The 17,113-nt window shown below is 70.1% G+C and overlaps 1 protein-coding gene across 3 annotated transcripts in view; it reads left to right on the top strand.

Moving 5' to 3' along the window:
- Positions 1-7,848: 7,848 nt before the first annotated feature.
- The window catches only part of LOC134137588 (casein kinase II subunit alpha-like), a 36,555-nt gene continuing 27,290 nt past the window's right edge, over positions 7,849-17,113 (top strand). For all 3 annotated transcript variants that reach the window (XM_062570748.1, XM_062570747.1, XM_062570746.1), the window contains exon 1: positions 7,849-7,953. The gene's annotated coding sequence lies outside the window, so the exon portion shown is untranslated. The remainder of the gene's footprint in view (positions 7,954-17,113) is intronic.

The following is a 17,113-nucleotide window of genomic DNA, read 5'->3' as shown; positions in this document are numbered from 1 at the left end:
GTCCAGGTCGCGGTCGGCACCTGGGGGTGAGTGGAGCCGCCGTGGGAGGGGGGCACAGACACAGCCCCCCCCCCACTGCCAACGGACCCCCTGCTAATTGGGCATCCTCCCAAAGCCCCCCCAGCTCACGGGACCCCCAAGCAATAGGGACCCCCAGCTAACGGGACCCTCCCCCGCCCATGGGCCCCTCCCAGCTAACAGGGTTCCCCCAGCTAATGCCCCCCCCAAGGTAATGGGCTCCCCCAGGCAATGGGACCCCCCCAAGTAATGGGATCCCCCCAAGTAATGCTCCCCCAGCCAATGGGCCCCCCAACTAATGAGACCCCCGCAGCCAATGACCCCCCCAGATAATGGGGCCTCTGAGGCTAATGGTACCCCGGGGAAGGGACCCCCCAAGCCACTGGGGCTCCCAACTAATGCCCCCCCCAGCTAACGGGACCCCCCAGGCAGTGGGACCCACCAGCTACCAGGGACCCGCAGCTAATGGATCCCCCCCCCCAGCCAATGGGAACCCCAGGCAATGGGACCCCCCAGGCAATGCCCCCCAACCAGTGGGACCCCCGAGGCAATGGGGCCCCTGCAGCTACTGGGACCCCCAGGGAAAGGACCCCCCCCAGCCATTGGGGTTCCTCAACTAATTGGACCCCCCAGATAATAGGACCCCCCAGGCAATGGGGCCCCCCAGCTCCAGGCCCCTGGGGGCCAAGGGGGGGCCGGCACAGCATCCCCGTCCTGGCCGCGGCGGGGGCCCCGGGGCGCTGCCCGCCGGCGCAGGGCAGAGATGGCCCCGTCCTCACCCTCCTGCGACTCGCGGGACCCGGCCGCGCCGTCCCCGCCGGCACCTGCGGCAGCGGCGGGAAGCGGCACGTGGGGCCCAGCCCAGGGCGGGGGCACCGCCGGCCTCCGGGCGCCGCCGCGGCCCCCCGGCACCTACCGCCCGGCGCCGCGCCCCGCAGCGCCTCCGCGCCCCACGAGCCGCTCTCGAGGGTGTCCAGGCTGGAGGAGTCGCTGCTCGGCGCTTCCCGGCTCGCCGCGGCCGCCAGCGACCGCTCGGCGCCCTCGAAGCTCATGGCGGTGAGAGCTGCGGGAGAGCAGAGCCCCACCGGGACGTGGCCGCGGCGCTGCGCACGGCGCTGGGTGCACGGGGTGCTGTGCACGGCGCGGGGCGCGGGGGCTGGGCGTGCAGCATTGTGCGTGCAGCGTTGCACGCACGGGGCCGTGCACAAGGGCTGGTGTGCACGTGGGGTTGTGCACAATGCTGTGCCCATGGGGCTGTGCACGCAGGGTTGTGTGCGCAGGGTTGTGCACGTGGGGCTGCGCACGGTGGGCAGGGTTGTGCATGTGGGGTTGTTCATGGGGCTGTGCCCATGGGGCTGTGCACGCAGGGTTGTGTGCGCAGGGTTGTGCACATGGGGCTGCGCACGGTGGGCAGCACCTGTGCACACATCTCAGTACCTGTGTGCAGCGCTCAGCACCGTGCACGGGGCCGGCTCTGTGCGCGCCAGGCCGGCTCTGCATGCACGTGCCTGCTCCGTGCACGCCAGGCTGGATCTGTGCACACGTAGCCGGGCTCCGTGCACACCGGGCCAGCTCGGTGTACACGCGCCCACTCAATGCACACGCGCCCGCTCTGTGCACGCCGGGCGGGCTCCGCGCACACGCGCCCGCTCCGTGCACACCAGGCGGGCTCCGCGCACACGCGCCCGCTCCGTGCATGCCGGGCGGGCTCCGCGCACACCGCACGGCCCCGGCGCGGCCCCCGGCCCGCTGGCCGCCGGCAGCCCCCACCTTTGCCGGGGCGCTGCGGCGCGGTGGTGAGATCACCTGCGGGGAGGAGAGGGGCGTCAGGGGCGGCCGCCGGCTCCGGTGCCGGCGCCGGCTGTGGCTCCGGGGCGCTGCAGCCGCCGCTCACTCTCTCCGGAGGCCTCCAGCTTGGCGGGGCTGCCGGGCTCGGGCTCTGCGGGAGACGCAGCGCCGGTGAGGCGGCCGTGCGGCGCGGAGGGCCGGGCCGGGCCATGCCGTGCCGTGCCGTGCCGTGCCGTGCCGCGCCGTGCCGCGCCGCGCCCCCGGCCCTACCTTGCGTCCGTCCCTCCGTGGAGAAGGCGGCCTCCAGGGTGCTGTCGGGCTCTGCGGGGACACGGAGCGGCAGGTGCCGGCGGCCCCCCCGCGCGGCCCCGCCGCGGCCCCCGCCGCCCCCCGCGCCGCCCCCGGCCCCCTTACCGTCGGCTGCTGCCAGGGCCAGGAGCAGGACGGCTGCAGCCAGCGCCAGGGCCCTGCGGAGCACACGCAGCACCTGGGCCCCCCCGCTCCTGCTGGAGACCCCCGGCCCCCCCATCCCCGGTGGCCCCGGCGGCTTGGGCTCGTCCTGGCCTCGTCCCGCATGGCGCAGCTGGCTGGGGGCTGCCTGGCACCACGGGGGGGGGGGGTCTGGCCTTGTACTGGGGGGGACCCACAGTGCACCAAGGGGGCTGCCTGGCACTGGGGGGGGGCGGCCATGCACTGGGGTGGGGGGGTCCTGCTGTGCACCAGGGAGGCTGCTTGGCACCGAGGGGGCTGCCCTGTACCCAAGGGGGCTGCCCTGCACTGGAGGGGGAGGGTCTGGCCGTGTACCGGGGGGGGGGGTCCCACTGTGCACCAAGGGGGCTGCCTGGCACCGGGAGGGGGTCTGGCCATGCATGGGGGGGGTCCCACTGTGCAGCTGGGGGGGGTCTGGCTGTGCACTGGGGGGGGGTGTCCTGCAGTGCACTGAGGGCTCCCGCTGTGCACTGGGTGTGGGGGGGCTCTGGCCTTGCACCGGGGGGTCCCGCTGTGGGTCGGGGCGGGGGCCTGGCCTTGCACGCGCTGGGCGCTGGCGGGATCCCGCGGGGTCCGGCCGCGCGCCGCCGGGGGGGGCCGCGGGCAGCAGCCCCCAGCCCGGGCTGCGGGCCTGCGCGGGGCGCACTCACCTGCGCAGCATGGCGGCGTCGCCGGCGGTGCCTCCGCGGGGGCCGGGGGTGCCAGCGGTGCCCGCGGTGCCAGAGCCACCTGCGCCGGCAGCGCCCGGGGCCGTTATAACTGCATGGCCCTGGGGAGGAGCCAAGTGGCTCCGGGCCAGCCAATCCGCGCCGGCACCGCGGCACTGCGGCGCCGCACCGGCTGCACCGCCGGCACCGCCGCGCAATGCCGGGCCTGGCACCCGCCGCACCGGCTGCACCGCCGGCACCGCCGCGCGACGCCGGGCCCGGCACCCGCCGCACCGGCTGCACCGCCGGCACCGCCGCGCGACGCCGGGCCCGGCACCCGCCGCACCGGCTGCACCGCCGGCACCGCCGCGCAATGCCGGGCCTGGCACCCACCGCACCGGCTGCACCGCCGGCACCGCCGCGCGACGCCGGGCCTGGCACCCGCCGCACCGGCTGCACCGCCGGCACCGCCGCGGGGACGCCGGGCCTGGCACCCGCCGCACCGGCTGCACCGCCGGCACCGCCGCGGGACGCCGGGCCTGGCACCCGCCGCACCGGCTGCACCGCCGGCACCGCCGCGGGACGCCGGGCCTGGCACCCGCCGCACCGGCTGCACCGCCGGCACCGCCGCGGGACGCCGGGCCTGGCACCCGCCGCACCGGCTGCACCGCCGGCACCGCCGCGCGACGCCGGGCCCGGCACCCGCCGCACCGGCTGCACCGCCGGCACCGCCGCGGGACGCTGGGCCTGGCATCCGCAGCGCCAACCGCCTGCATCCGTGCAGGGACCAGCGGTGCCCGTGCAGGAACCAGCAGCATCCATGCAGGAACCAGTGGTGCCCATGCAGAGACCAGCAGTGCCCGGGGATGGACCCCCAGCATCCGTGCAGGGACCAGTGGTGCCCGTGCAGGGACCAGCGGTGCCCGGGGATGGACCCCCAGCATCCGTGCAGGGACGACCAGCATCCGTGCAGGGACCAGTGGTGCCCGTGCAGGGACCAGTGGTGCCCAGGGATGGACCCCCAGCATCCGTGCAGCGATGACCAGCATCCGTGCAGGGACCAGTGGTGCCCGTGCAGGGACCAGCAGCATCTGTGCAGGGACGAGCAGTGCCCGTGCAGGGACCAGCAGCATCTGTGCAGGGATGAGCAGTGCCCGTGCAGGGACCAGCAGTGTCCGTGGATGGATCTCTAGCACCCATGCAGGGACTTGCAGCGCCATGGGTGGACCCCCCCCCCCCAGCCCATGTGACCATGGAGTGACCACCAGCACCCACGTAGGGGCCACCAGCACCCACAGGTGGACCCCCAGCATCCATGCAGCAACCACCAGTGCCACGAGGCACGGCCAGGGCCCATGCAGGGATGCCCGGCATGCGTGCAGGGACCCGCGTGGGCCATGAGCCGGTGCGGGGTCCTGTCCCCGCCACGTGCCCCCTCCCCCAGCACCGGCACCGGCCCCCGCCGAACAAGGGGCCCTTTATGGCCGGCGCAGCTCAAAGCACCTTTGTTTGCGGTGGCGGCGCCGGGATTAGAGGGTCCGCGGGCCGGGGGGCAGCGGCCGGCTCCGGTTGCAGGGCCGCGTGGGGCCCCCCCGCCCCGGATCGGGCGCCCTGGTACGGAAGCGCCCCAGCTGCCGCCGCACAAAGCGCCTTTATCCGGGCGGCTCCGGCAGCTCCTTCCCCCCGGCCGGCCCCGCCGCCCCGCGCCCCGGCCGGCCCCGCCGCCGCCGCGGCCCCTCAATGCGCCTTTGTGCGCCCGCCGCGCCGCCCCGATCAAGGGCGCCCGCCGGCGCGGACGGACCCGGGCCCCACGGGGCGGACGGACCCAGACCCCACGGGGTGACCGGACCCAGATCCCCATGGGGTGGCCGGACCCAGATCCCCACGGGGTGACTGGACCCAGACCCCATGGGGTGGCTGGACCCAGACCCCACGGGATGACCGGACCCAGATCCCCACGGGGTGGCTGGACCCAGACCCCATGGGGTGGCCGGACCCAGATCCCCACAGGGTGACTGGACCCAGACCCCACGGGATGACCGGACCCAGATCCCCACGGGGTGGCCGGACCCAGATCCCCACGGGGCGGACGGACCCAGACCCCACGGGGTGACTGGACCCAGATCCCCACGGGGTGGCTGGACCCAGACCCCACGGGGTGACCGGACCCAGATCCCCACGGGGTGGCTGGACCCAGACCCCACGGGGTGACCGGACCCAGATCCCCACGGGGTGGCCGGACCCAGACCCCACGGGGCGGCCGGACCCAGCCCTGGCCCTGCCCCACCCCCGGTGCCGGTGGGGCCCCTCCGTGGGGCACACTGTGCCCAGGGGCTCCAGGCCCCCGCAGGCTGCCCCATGGCCCTGGGTGCGCAGCGCTGGCTCCCGCAGCCCCAGCCAGCCCTGCGCGTGGCATGTGCGAGGGGTGTGCATGGCACGCAGGCGTGCGCAGGTCGTGAACGCAGCACGTGGCACGTCCCTGGAGTGTGCACAGCACATGCATGGTGTGCGGGGCGGCACGGCCGTGTGTGCGCGGTGTGTGCGGTGTGTGGGGCGGCACGGCCGTGTGTGTGCGGTGTGCGCGGTGTGCGGGGCGGCACGGCCGTGTGTGCGCGGTGTGCGCGGTGTGCGGGGCGGCACGGCCGTGTGTGCATGGTGTGTGGGGCGGCACGGCCGTGTGTGTGCGGGGCGGCACCGCCGTGTGTGCGCGGGGCGGCACGGCCGTGTGTGCACGGTGTGTGCGGCGGCACCACCGTGTGTGTGCAGTGTGTGGGGCGGCACGGCCGTGTGTGCGCGGTGTGCGGGGCGGCACCGCCGTGTGTGCGCGGTGTGCGGGGCGGCACGGCCGTGTATGTGCGGTGTGCGGGGCGGCACCGCCGTGTATGTGCGGTGTGCGGGGCGGCACGGCCGTGTGTGCGCGGTGTGCGGGGCGGCACCGCCGTGTGTGCGTGGTGTGCGGGGCGGCACGGCCGTGTGTGCGCGGTGTGCGGGGCGGCACGGCCGTGGTGTGCGCGGTGTGCGGGGCGGCACGGCCGTGTATGTGCGGTGTGTGGGGCGGCACGGCTGTGTGTGCGCGGTGTGCGGGGCGGCACCGCCGTGTATGTGCGGTGTGCGGGGGCGGCACCGCCGTGTGTGCGCGGTGTGCGGGGCGGCACGGCCGTGTGTGCGCGGTGTGCGGGGCGGCACCGCCGTGTGTGCGCGGTGTGTGGGGCGGCACGGCTGTGTGTGCGCGGTGTGCGGGGCGGCACCGCCGTGTATGTGCGGTGTGCGGGGCGGCACCGCCGTGTGTGCGCGGTGTGCGGGGCGGCACCGCCGTGTGTGTGCGGTGTGCGGGGCGGCACGGCTGTGTGTGCGCGGTGTGCGGGGCGGCACGGCCGTGTGTGCGCGGTGTGCGGGGGCGGCGTGGCGCGGAGGGGCACGTCCCCGCCGGCTCTCCGCGGCTCGTCCTGCCGCCCCCCGGCCGGGCCCCGGTGCGTGGGGCACCCCGCTCCCGCCGCTGGGCCCCCCGTGCCGGCCGGGCCCCGGGGTGGGGAGGGGGGGGCCGTGGGGATGGGGATGGGGCCGGGGAAGGGACCCTGGGGACAGGACTGTGGGGACAGCGGTGCAGGGATGGCACGGCCGGACTGGGCCAGACTGGGAGCCCTGGGGTGGACCAGGCTGTACTGGAGCGCCATGGCCGGACTGGGCTGGACTGGGAGCCCTGGGGTGGACTGGGCCGTACTGGAGCGCCATGGCCGGACTGGGAGACCTGGGGTGGACCAGGCCGTACTGGAGCGCCATGGCCAGACTGGGCCGGACTGGGAGCCCTGGGGTGGACTGGGCCGTACTGGAGTGCCATGGCCGGACTGGGAGCCCTGGGGTGGTCCAGGCTGTACTGGAGAGCCATGGCCAGACTGGGCCGGACTGGGAGCCCTGGGGCTGTACCGGGCCGTACTGGAGCGGCAGGCTGTACCGAGCTGTACTGGGAGCCCTGGGGCTGGACCAGGCCATACTGGAATGCCAGGCTAGACCGGGCCGTACTGGGAGCCCTGGAGCTGGAGCGGGCCATACTGGAGCGCTGGGCTGTACCGGGCCATACTGGGAGCCCCGGAGCTGTACTGGGCCGTACTGGGAGCCCCAGGGCTGGAGCGGGCCGTACTGGGAGCCCCAGGGGTGTACTGGGCCATACCAGGAGCCCCGGGTCTGGACCAGACCGTACTGGGAGCCCCAGGGGTGTACTGGGCCGTACTGGGAGCCTTGGGGCTGGACCGGGCCGTACTGGGAGCCCCAGTGGTGTACTGGACCGTACTGGGAGTCCCGGGGCTGGACCGGGCCATCCTGGGAGCTCCGGGGCCGGACCAGGCCGTACTGGGAGCCCCAGGGGTGTACTGGGCCGTATCGGGAGCCCCGGGGCAGGACCGGGCCGTACTGGGAGCCCCAGTGGTGTACTGGGCTGTACTGGGAGCCCCGGGGCTGGACCGGGCCGTACCGGGAGCGCCAGGGCTGGACCGGACCGTACTGGGAGCCCCAGTGGTGTACTGGGCTGTACTGGGAGCCCCGGGGCTGGACTGGGCCGTACCGGGAGCCCCGGGGCAGGACTGGGCCGTACCGGGAGCCCCGGGGCTGGACCGGGCCGTACTGGGAGCCCCGGGGCTGGACTGGGCCGTACTGGGAGCCCCAGTGGTGTACTGGGCTGTACTGGGAGCCCCGGGGCTGGACCCGGCCGCACCGGAGCGCGGCCCCGCCCGACGCGCCTGGGTCCCGGCGCCGCCGCCGCGCATGCGCGCGCGCACTCGGCGCTCCCCGGCGGCCAGAGCGGCCGGCAGGTGGCGGCGCTCGTCCCGCGCTCGCTGGTGCGGCGCGGCGCGGCGCGGCAGGCGCGGAAGCGGCGTCGCGCGCGCGCCCCCTGGCGGCCCGGCGGGGCGCGGCCGGTCCGACGGCGCCGCCGCCAGGAGCCGCCGCCATCTTGTCACCCCCGCGGAGGGGAGAGGCAGCGCCCCTCCCCGCAGCGCCGGGCCCGGCGCGCCGCCAGGTAGGGCCCGCCGCGGCCCGGCCCGGCCCGGCCCCCCGGCGAGGGCCAGGGCGAGCGGGCGGCGAGGGGGCGAGAGCGGGCGGGGGGGGGGGGTTGTGCGTGAGGGGGAGGGGAGGGAGTGTGAGTGTGAGTGTGAGTGGGGGGAGTGTGAGTGGGGGGAGTGAGAGTGAAGGAAGTGTGGGAGAGTGAGAGAGTGAGGGTAGGGGGAGTGTGAGTGGGGGCTGTGAGAGAGTGAGAGTGAGTGTGAGTGGGAGAGTGAGTGTGAGTGGGGGGAGTGTGAGTGTGAGTGGGGGGACTGGGAGAGAGTGAGTGGGAGTCGGAGTGTGAGTGGGGTCTGTGAGTGAGTGTGAGGGGGGGAGTGTGAGGGGGGCAGTGTGAGTGTGAGTGGGGCTGTGAGAGAATGAGTGGGTATAAGTGAGGGGACCATGGATGAGTGAGGGGGGAGTGTGAGGTGAGAGTGAGCAGAGTGAGTGTGTGCGGGAGAGTGCAAGGGGAGACTGAGGTGCTATGAGTGTGAGTGAGGGGTGTCAGGGGAGAGTATTAGCAAGGGGAGTGGGGGGAGCATGAGTGAGGAGAGTGAGAGGGGGATGGGGATGAGTCAGGGGAGTGTGAGTGTGAGTGAAGGGAGCATGAATGAGTGGGGAGAGCATGAGGGGGGTGAGTGTAGGGGTGCGAGGGGCAGTGTGAGTGTTGAGGGTTGTGGGGGACTGTGAGTGTGAGGGGGACTGTGAGTGAGGGGGAGTGTGAGTGATGGGCTTGAGTGAGGGTATGAGTGTGAGGGGTGGCTGTAAGTGCGTGTGGAAGTGAGCGATGGTGTGCGAGTGCGGGTGAGCATCGTGAAGGTGAGTGGAAGTGAGGTGAGTGAGCGAGGCTGTGAGTGATGGTATGTAAGTGAGCATGAAGGTGAGTGGGAGTGAGGTGGGGATGAGTGGAGGTTAGTGGGAATGGAGTGAGTGGGAGTGATGATGTGTGAGTGCAAGTGAGGGTCAAGGTGAGTGGGAGCGAGGCAAGTAGGAGTGAGGAGGTGAGTGGTGGTGTGTCAGGGTGCTGAAAACAAGTGGGAGTGAGACAGGGATGAGCGGTGGTGTGAGTGTGAGTGAGGCTTGTGAAGGTGAGTGGGCGTGAGATGGGGTGAATGTGTGAGTGGGAATGAGGCGGGGGTGAGCGAGGGAGTGAGTGATGGTGTGTGATTAAGGGTGGTGAAGGTGAGTGCGAGTGAGGGGTGAGTGATGGTGTGTGAGTGTGAAGGGAGGTGGTGAAGGTGAGTGTGAGTGAAGGGTGAGTGATGGTGTGTGGGGGCGAAGGAGAGTGCGGGGGGCTATGAGCACCGGCTGACGGGAGTGGGTGAGCTGAGTGCTTGTGTGAGGGAGTGGGTGGGAGCGGGGGTGAGGTGTAACGGGGCTGAGGGTGCTAGAGTAGGTTAATGAGTTTGAGTGGGGGCGAGTGTGAGGGGTGTGAGTGCAGGCACACGCTGCGGGTTAAGTGCAGGGGTGTGTGAGTGTGTCAGAGGGGAGGTTGCAGGTGTGTGTGAGTGCACATTGTCCAGGGGAGAGTGGATGTGTGTGAGCGTGAGTTGGCCAGGCAAGTGCGGGTATGTGCGAGTGCAGGCGTGTGAGTGTGGGTCAGTGAAAGGGAGTGCAAGGGTGTGTGCACGTGTAGTTTGGCCAGGGGTAAGTGGGTGAGTGTGCGTGGGTGTGACTGTGGGTCAGCCAGGGGAGTGTGGGTCAGCGAGTGTGGACTGGCAAGGGGGAGTGCGGATGTGAGCGGGATGGCTGCTGCAGTGAGTGAGCGCGTGAGCAGGAAGGTGAGGGTGAGTGTGCACACGAGTGTGCGTGGGTGTGACTGTGGGTCAGCCAGGGGAGTGTGGGTCAGCGAGTGTGGACTGGCGAGGGGGAGTGCGGATGTGAGCGGGATGGCTGCTGCAGTGAGTGAGCGTGTGAGCAGGAAGGTGAGGGTGAGTGTGCACACGAGTGTGCGTGGGTGTGACTGTGGGTCAGCCAGGGGAGTGTGGGTCAGCGAGTGTGGACTGGTGAGGAGGAGTGCGGATGTGAGCGGGATGGCTGCTGCAGTGAGTGAGCGCGTGAGCAGGAAGGTGAGGGTGAGTGTGCACACGAGTGTGCGTGGGTGTGACTGTGGGTCAGCCAGGGGAGTGTGGGTCAGCGAGTGTGGACTGGTGAGGAGGAGTGCGGATGTGAGCGGGATGGCTGCTGCAGTGAGTGAGCGTGTGAGCAGGAAGGTGAGGGTGAGTGTGCACACGAGTGTGTGTGGGTGTGACTGTGGGTCAGCCAGGGGAGTGTGGGTCAGCGAGTGTGGACTGGCGAGGGGGAGTGCGGATGTGAGCGGGATGGCTGCTGCAGTGAGTGAGCGCGTGAGCAGGAAGGTGAGGGTGAGTGTGCACACGAGTGTGCGTGGGTGTGACTGTGGGTCAGCCAGGGGAGTGTGGGTCAGCGAGTGTGGACTGGTGAGGAGGAGTGCGGATGTGAGCGGGATGGCTGCTGCAGTGAGTGAGCGCGTGAGCAGGAAGGTGAGGGTGAGCGTGCACACGAGGACTCAGGAGTGAAGGTGTGGGTGAGAGGGAGCGTGGGCAAGTGTGCGAACGCACAAGGGTGCAGCTGTGAGCGGTGTACAGGCCTATGACTGTGGGGCACCGGAGGCCACGGGTGTGAGCGTCGACTGTGAATGGGGTGTGCATCGGCAGGGAGGTGAGCAGGGGTGTGTGGGCAGGGGGATGTGCGGTTGGGGGTGTGAGCAGGGTGTGCGCGGGCAGGGGGGTGTGTGGGTAGGGGGGTGTGCGGTTGAGGGTGTGAGCAGGGTGTGTGTGGGGGGGGTGTGGGCAGGGGGATGTGCAGTTGAGGGTGTGAGCAGGGTGTGCGCGGGCAGTGGGGTGAGCAGAATGTGTGTGAGCAGGGGTGTGTGCAGGTGGGAGTGTGTGGGCAGGGCTGTGAGCAGGAGGTATGTGAGGAGGGAGATGTGTAGGTGGGAATGTGTGAGCAGGGTGTGCATGAGTAGGGAGGTGTGCAGACAGGTGTGTGAGCAGGGTGTGCGGGTGGGGGATGAGCAGGGTGTGTGTGGGTGGGGTGTGAGGGCAGGGGATGAGCAAGGGTGCGTGAGGGCAGGGGTGTGAGCAGGGTGTGAGGGGTAGGCGAGGGGTGAGCAGGAGGGTGTGCGGGCAGGGGTGTGAGCAGGGGGTGTGTGGGCAGGGGTGTGAGCAGGAGGGTGTGCGGGCAGGGGTGTGAGCAGGGGGTGTGTGGGCAGATGCAGACCTGGGCCGCTGGCAGCAGTGCGTGTGGGGTGCACAGCCATGTGTGTGCACAGGGGTCCATGAGTGTGAGTATGCACACGGCTGTGTGTGTTGGAAGGTGGCCAGGGTAGTGCAGTGGTGTGGGTGTGAGTGTCAGAAGGGGTGTGAGTATGCCCAACTGGGTGCAAAGATGTGAGTGTGCGGGGCTGTGCAGGTGTGGGTGTGAGCATGCCCAGGTGTGTGCAGGGTGTGAGTGTGGGGCTGTGCGGGGACAGGTGTGAGTGTGCAGGGCTGTGTGTGTAACAGGATGGGAGCGTGTGGGGCTGTGCGTGTGCAGGGCCAAGTGTGCATGGGCATGGTGTGTGTGTGTAGGGGTGAGTGTGCCTGTGCAAGGTATGCATGTGCAGAGGCAGGTGTGCAGGGTGTGTGTCTGTGTGTGCAGGCTATGCGTGTGCAGGGGCGGGTTTGCAGGCTGTGTGTGTGCAGGCTGTATGTTTGCAGGGGCTGGTGTGCAAGATGTGCATGTGCAGGCTGTGCCTGTGCAGGGGCGGGTATGCAGGGCTGTGCGTGTGCAGGGTGTGTGTGTGGGGGGCTGGTGTGCAAGGTGTGCATGTGCAGGGGCAGGTGTGCAGGATGTGTGTGTAGTGGTAAGTGTGCAAGGCATGCATGTGTGAGATGTGTGTGTGCAGGGTGTGAGCATGCAGGGGCAAGTGTGTGTGTGCGTGCAAGGTGTGTGTGTTGAGGTGTGGGGCACAGGGTCTGCATGTGCAGGGGTGGATGTGCAAGGTGTGCATGTGTGAGGTGTGCATGTGCATGGTGTGGGTGTGCAGGGGGAAGTATGTGTACAGGGTGTGCATGTACAGGGGCAGGTGTGTGTGGAGGCGAGTGTGCATGTGCAAGGTCTGCATGTGCAGAAGCAAGTGTGCAGGGTTTGTGTGTAGGGGCAGGTGCATATGGTGTGCACGTGCAGGGGTGAGTGTATGTGTGCAAGGCTGGGAGTGCAGGGTGTGTATGAGGTGTGTGTGCAGGCATGTGTGTGTGAGGTGTGCATGTGCAGAGTTGGGTGTGTGAGGTGTGTGTGCAGGGATGAGTGCACAGGGTGTGCAAGGTGTGTGTGTACAGGGGTGAGTGTGAGGTGGGTGCATGCAGGGGTGGGTGCGTGCAGGCGTGTGTGTGCAGGTGTGTGTATGAGGTGTGCAGGGGTGGGTATGTGAGGTGTGTGTGCAGGGATGGCTGCAAAAGGTGTGTGAGGTGTGTGTGTGCAAGGTGTGCACATGTGAGGTGTGTGTATTCAGGGGTGCATGTGTGTGCAGGGGTGGGTGTGTGAGGTGTGTGCGCAGTCTGTGAGATGTATGTGTGCACAGTGTGTGTGAGGTGTGCATGTGCAGGGGTGCGTATGTGAGGTGTGTGTGCGCAGGGTGTGCAAGGTGTGCGTGTGCAGGGGTGCGTATGTGAGGTATGTGTGTGCAGGGTGTGCAAGGTGTGTGTGTGCAGGGGTGGGTGTGTGAGGTGTGTGTGTGCCCAGGGTGTGCAGGGGTGGGTGTGTGAGGTGTGTGTGTGCAGGGTGTGCAACGTGTGTGTGTGCACAGGTGCATGTGCAGGGGTGGTTGTGAGGTGTGTGTGTGCAGGGCGTGCGAGGTGTGTCTGTGCAAGGTGTGCTAGGGGTGTGCGTGCAGGGGTAGGTGTGCAAGGTGTGCGTGCCCAGGGTGTGCAACGGGTGTGTGTGCAGGGGTGGGTGTGCAAGGTGTGTATGCAGGGTGTGTGAGGGGTGCGTGTGTGGGCGTGGGTGTGCACGGTGTGCGTGCAGGGTGTGCTAGGGGTGCAAGTGCAGGGGTGGGTGTGCGAGGTGTGTGTGCAGGGTGTGCGAGGGGTGTGCGTGCAGGGGTCGGTGTGCAAGGTGCGTGTGCAGGGGTGGGTGTGTGAGGTGTGTGCACAGCGTGTGCAAGGGGTGCGTGTGCAGGGGTGGGTGTGCGAGGTGTGCGCATGCAGGGGTGGGTGTGCGTGGTGTGTGTGCAGGCTGTGCGAGGGGTGCACATGCAGGGGTGGGTGTGCGAGGTGTGTCTGCAGGGGTTGGTGTGCGAGGTGCGTGTGCAGGGGTGGGTGTGCAAGGTGTGTGTGCAAGGGGTTCGTGTGCGTGTGCAGGGGTGGGTGTGCGAGGTGTGTGTGCAGGCTGTGCGAGGGGTGCGTGTGCAGGGGTGGGTGTGTGAGGTTTCTGTGTGCAGGGTATGCGAGGGGTGCAAGTGCAGGGGTGGGTGTGCGAGGGGTGTGCGCAGCGTGTGCGAGGGGTGCGTGTGCGTGTGCAGGGGTGGGTGTGCAGGGGTGGGTGTGCGAGGTGTGTGTGTGCAGGGTGTGCGAGGGGTGCACGTGCAGGGGTGAGTGTGCGAGGGGTGTGTGCAGCGTGTGCGATGGGTGCATGTGCGCGTGCAGGGGTGGGTGTGCGAGGGGCGTGCGCAGCGTGTGCGAGGGGCGCGTGTGCGTGCAGGCCCCGGGCGGCCCCTTGGGGCCTTCCCCAGCGCAGGGCCCTGGGGCCCAGTGGGCTGCGAGGGGCTGGGGCCCCTCTCGCGGGTCACCTGGGTTCGCTGTGGGGTGCCCTGGCGCCCCGGCTGCTGTGGGGCAGGGTCCCTGGGAGCTGTGGGGCACTGTGGGGCAGGGAGGTGCTGTGGGGCAGGGTCCCTGGGGTCTACGGGGCAGAGAGGTGCCCCGGCTGGTGTGGGGCAGGGTCCCTGGGAGCTGTGGGGCACTGTGGGACTGGGAGGTTCTGTGGGGCAGGGTCCCTGGGGTCTACGGGGCAGAGAGGTGCCCCCGGTGGTGTGGGGCAGGGTCCCTGGGAGCTGTGGGGCAGGGTCCCTGGGGTCTATGGGGCAGAGAGGTGCCCCAGCTGGTGTGGGGCAGGGTCCCTGGGAGCTGTGGGGCAGGGTCCCTGGGGTCTATGGGGCAGAGAGGTGCCCCCGGTGGTGTGGGGCAGGGTCCCTGGGAGCTGTGGGGCAAGGAGTTGCTGCTGGGGGCTGTGGGGTAGTGTTCCTGGGGTCTGTGGGGCAGGGAGGTGCTGTTGGGAGCTGTGGGGCAGTGTCCGTGGGGGCTGTGGGGCAGGGAGGTGTCCCAGGTGGTGTGGGGCAGTGTCTCTGGGCTCTGTGGGGCAGGGAGGTGCTGTTGGGGGCTGTGGGGCAGTGTCCGTGGGGGCTGTGGGGCAGGGAGGTGTCCCAGGTGGTGTGGGGCAGTGTCCCTGGGAGCTGTGGGGCAGGGAGGTGCTGTTGGGGGCTGTGGGGCAGTGTCCCTGGGAGCTGTGGGGCAGTGTCTCTGGGCTCTGTGGGGCAGGGAGGTGCTGTTGGGGCTGTGGGGCAGTGTCCCCGGGGGCTGTGGGGCAGGGGGTTGCTGTTGGGGGCTGTGGGGCAGGGGGGCGCCCCGGGGGCTGTGGGGCAGGGGGTTGCTGTTGGGGGCTGTGGGGCAGGGGGGCGCCCCGGGGGCTGTGGGGCAGGCAGAGGTGCCCCGTCCCACGGCGCGGCGGAGGGGAGAAGCCCCCTGCGGTGCGGCTGGCGGGGTGACGGGCTGGCCAGGCGCACGGGGGGCCCTGTGCGCTTTGCCCCCCATCGCTGGGCGTGCCGGGCAGCGGGGGCGGCCCCACGGCCCCGGCCCCACGGCGCCATGGCCCCACGGCCCTGGCCCCACGGCCCCCGCCCTGGCCCTGGCCCTGGCCCCACGGCCCCATTGCCTGCCCTGGCGAGGGCTCGGCCCCGGCCGGGGAGCGCTGCCGCGGCGGGACGAGGAGCCGCCAGGGAGCTTGCTCTGCGCGAGGGGCCCTGCGGGCCGGGCCGCTTGGCGGGGCTGGAGGCTGGGCCTCGGCCCTTGCTCCCGGGAGGCCGCTCGGGCCGGCGCTCCCCCGGCGCTGGGCGCCGCGCAGCTCTCTTCCCTTCTCGCTGAGCTGGCGATGCAGCGGGCCCGGCCGACCCTGCGAGCCCGCACCGCGGCCCCGGGCAGCGCTGCGCTGCAGGTCGGCCGAGGCTCGAGGCGGCGGCTGCCTGCTGCTAGAGGCCGCGGCGGCGGCGGCGACCCGCGCGGAGTTCACCCAGCCTTGCGCCCTCACGGTGAGAGCGTCCGCGACCGAGGGAACGGCGAGCAGGCCCTGCCTGCGGAAGCGTCCTCTTCACGCCGCCGGCGGGGTGCCCTGCTCGCGTGTCGCCGCGTTCCCCGTAGCCCGGGCTGTTGCCGCCCCCGGGTCCCCGTTCGTGCCCGCTCGTGCTGTTCCCGGGTCGTTTCTGCCGGCTGCCGCTCCTCTGCGGGGGCGAGGTGGGCAGCCGGCACCGCGCTGCTCCGGCAGCTGCCCCTTGCTTCCTCGCTCGCAGGAGGGTGCGAGAGCACGGCGCCAGCCGGGGTGCCCGGGGCTCTCGCCCGGTGGCGTGCCCGGGGGTCGAGGCTCCGGTGACCTTGGTCACGCGGAGCGGACGCCGGGGCATCGTGAGCGCAGCCCGCGAGTCTGGTCACTAAGCGGTTGCTGAAGTGCAGCGCTCGCTGCCGGCACGTACAGCTCTAGAGCCGAGCGCTGGGGGCGCGAACGGCGGCGGGGGCCGCGCTCGGAGCAATTTCCGTGGAGCTTCCCTCGCAGGGGTGAGAAGGAGAGGAAAGAGTCTGTTATCTGAGACCAAAGCAAGCAGGGACGCTGTTTGTGACGGGCTTTGATGCCTGTGCCCTTCCTTAACCGTACAGAACGGAAGAAAGCAAAACCTGTTTTCCTGGCAAGCAGTGAGAGGTTTTCCCTTTGACCTGAGTCCCAGCCCTCGAGCCGTAGCCGGGTTGCGTACCGAGCGTGGAAATCCCGCTCGTCCCAGGGGAGGCCCCTGGCTTGCTGTTGCCGCGAGGTCGATCCGGAGCCCCGTTTGTCCCGGGGTCTCGGCCCGTTCTGTAGGCACCGACTGTGAGTTTCTGCGACATCCCTCGTCTTGCCTCACGTGTGAGACTGCCGGGTCGCGGAAGCGTTCTCGTCTGCTGCGGGGGCTGTCAGCAGAGACGGGCGCGTTCCCCGGCCTGCTTGATCTCGCCCTGTGGAGGTTGAGGCCGCGCGCTCCCTGCGCTGTCGTGGGACATAGCGAAGGGCGTCAGTTTGGCGGAGCTCTTACCGCAGCGCTCGGCAGGCGGCAAGCGGTGCCGGGTGCCCGGGTGGTGGGAGCCGCTCCCGCCCGCGTGTAAGAGCTGGTTCCCGCCGCCGGGGCAGCGTATTCGCACGAGCCCGCTGGGCCCCGGGCTGCTGGTTCGCGTGCCGCTCCGGGAGCCGCTCCGGAGGGAGCGTTGCCCGTGCTGCTGCGGCTCGTGCCTCTCGCCTGGCGCTGGCCGCCGAGGCGCTGGCACGCGGCAGGCTGTGCCGCGCTCCCCAGGCTGCCGTCGCCCCAGCAGGAATCTGCCTAGCGAAGGCCATGCGTTCTTGGGAGAACCAGGACTGAAGATTTAACTGCTGTCCCGTCAAAAGCCTGGGTTTGACCCCATCAGAAACCCCTCCCCGCTGCACGCACACACACACACACGCGCAACGGTAACGTTTCTCCCACTTTCAGCACTTGGGTCTCACTGTCCCCATGGACGTCTCAGACTCTTCAATCCATTAGGCACTTTGAGATGCCTATAAATATCTTCTTTTTCCATATTTGCAAATAGCGACTGCTTCATGTTTCTTTGTCTTCCTTTGCCAGCTCCCTGAAGTCATGTTCCTCCACAGGTTCTGAACTGTAGCAGGGTTTTGACATTGACTCCTGCGAGCATCAGTTTTCAATGGAAAACCAGCAGAAGGTTTAAACTGTTGTTAACTGAAATCCAGACAGGACTGTGTTGATGAAGCTGAAGGAAGGAAAACTGTCGCACCAGAGAACGTTGTGGGGCAGTTCTTAGGTCACGCTTCCGTGCTAGGAAGTGCATCGATCAGTGCTGAACTCC

This window comes from Rhea pennata, chromosome 2 (assembly GCF_028389875.1).
Source record: "Rhea pennata isolate bPtePen1 chromosome 2, bPtePen1.pri, whole genome shotgun sequence".
In the NCBI taxonomy this organism is placed as follows: Eukaryota; Metazoa; Chordata; class Aves; order Rheiformes; family Rheidae; genus Rhea; species Rhea pennata.
The sequence above is the reverse complement of the archived record's forward strand: the minus strand, read 5'-3'. Positions and strand labels throughout refer to the sequence as shown.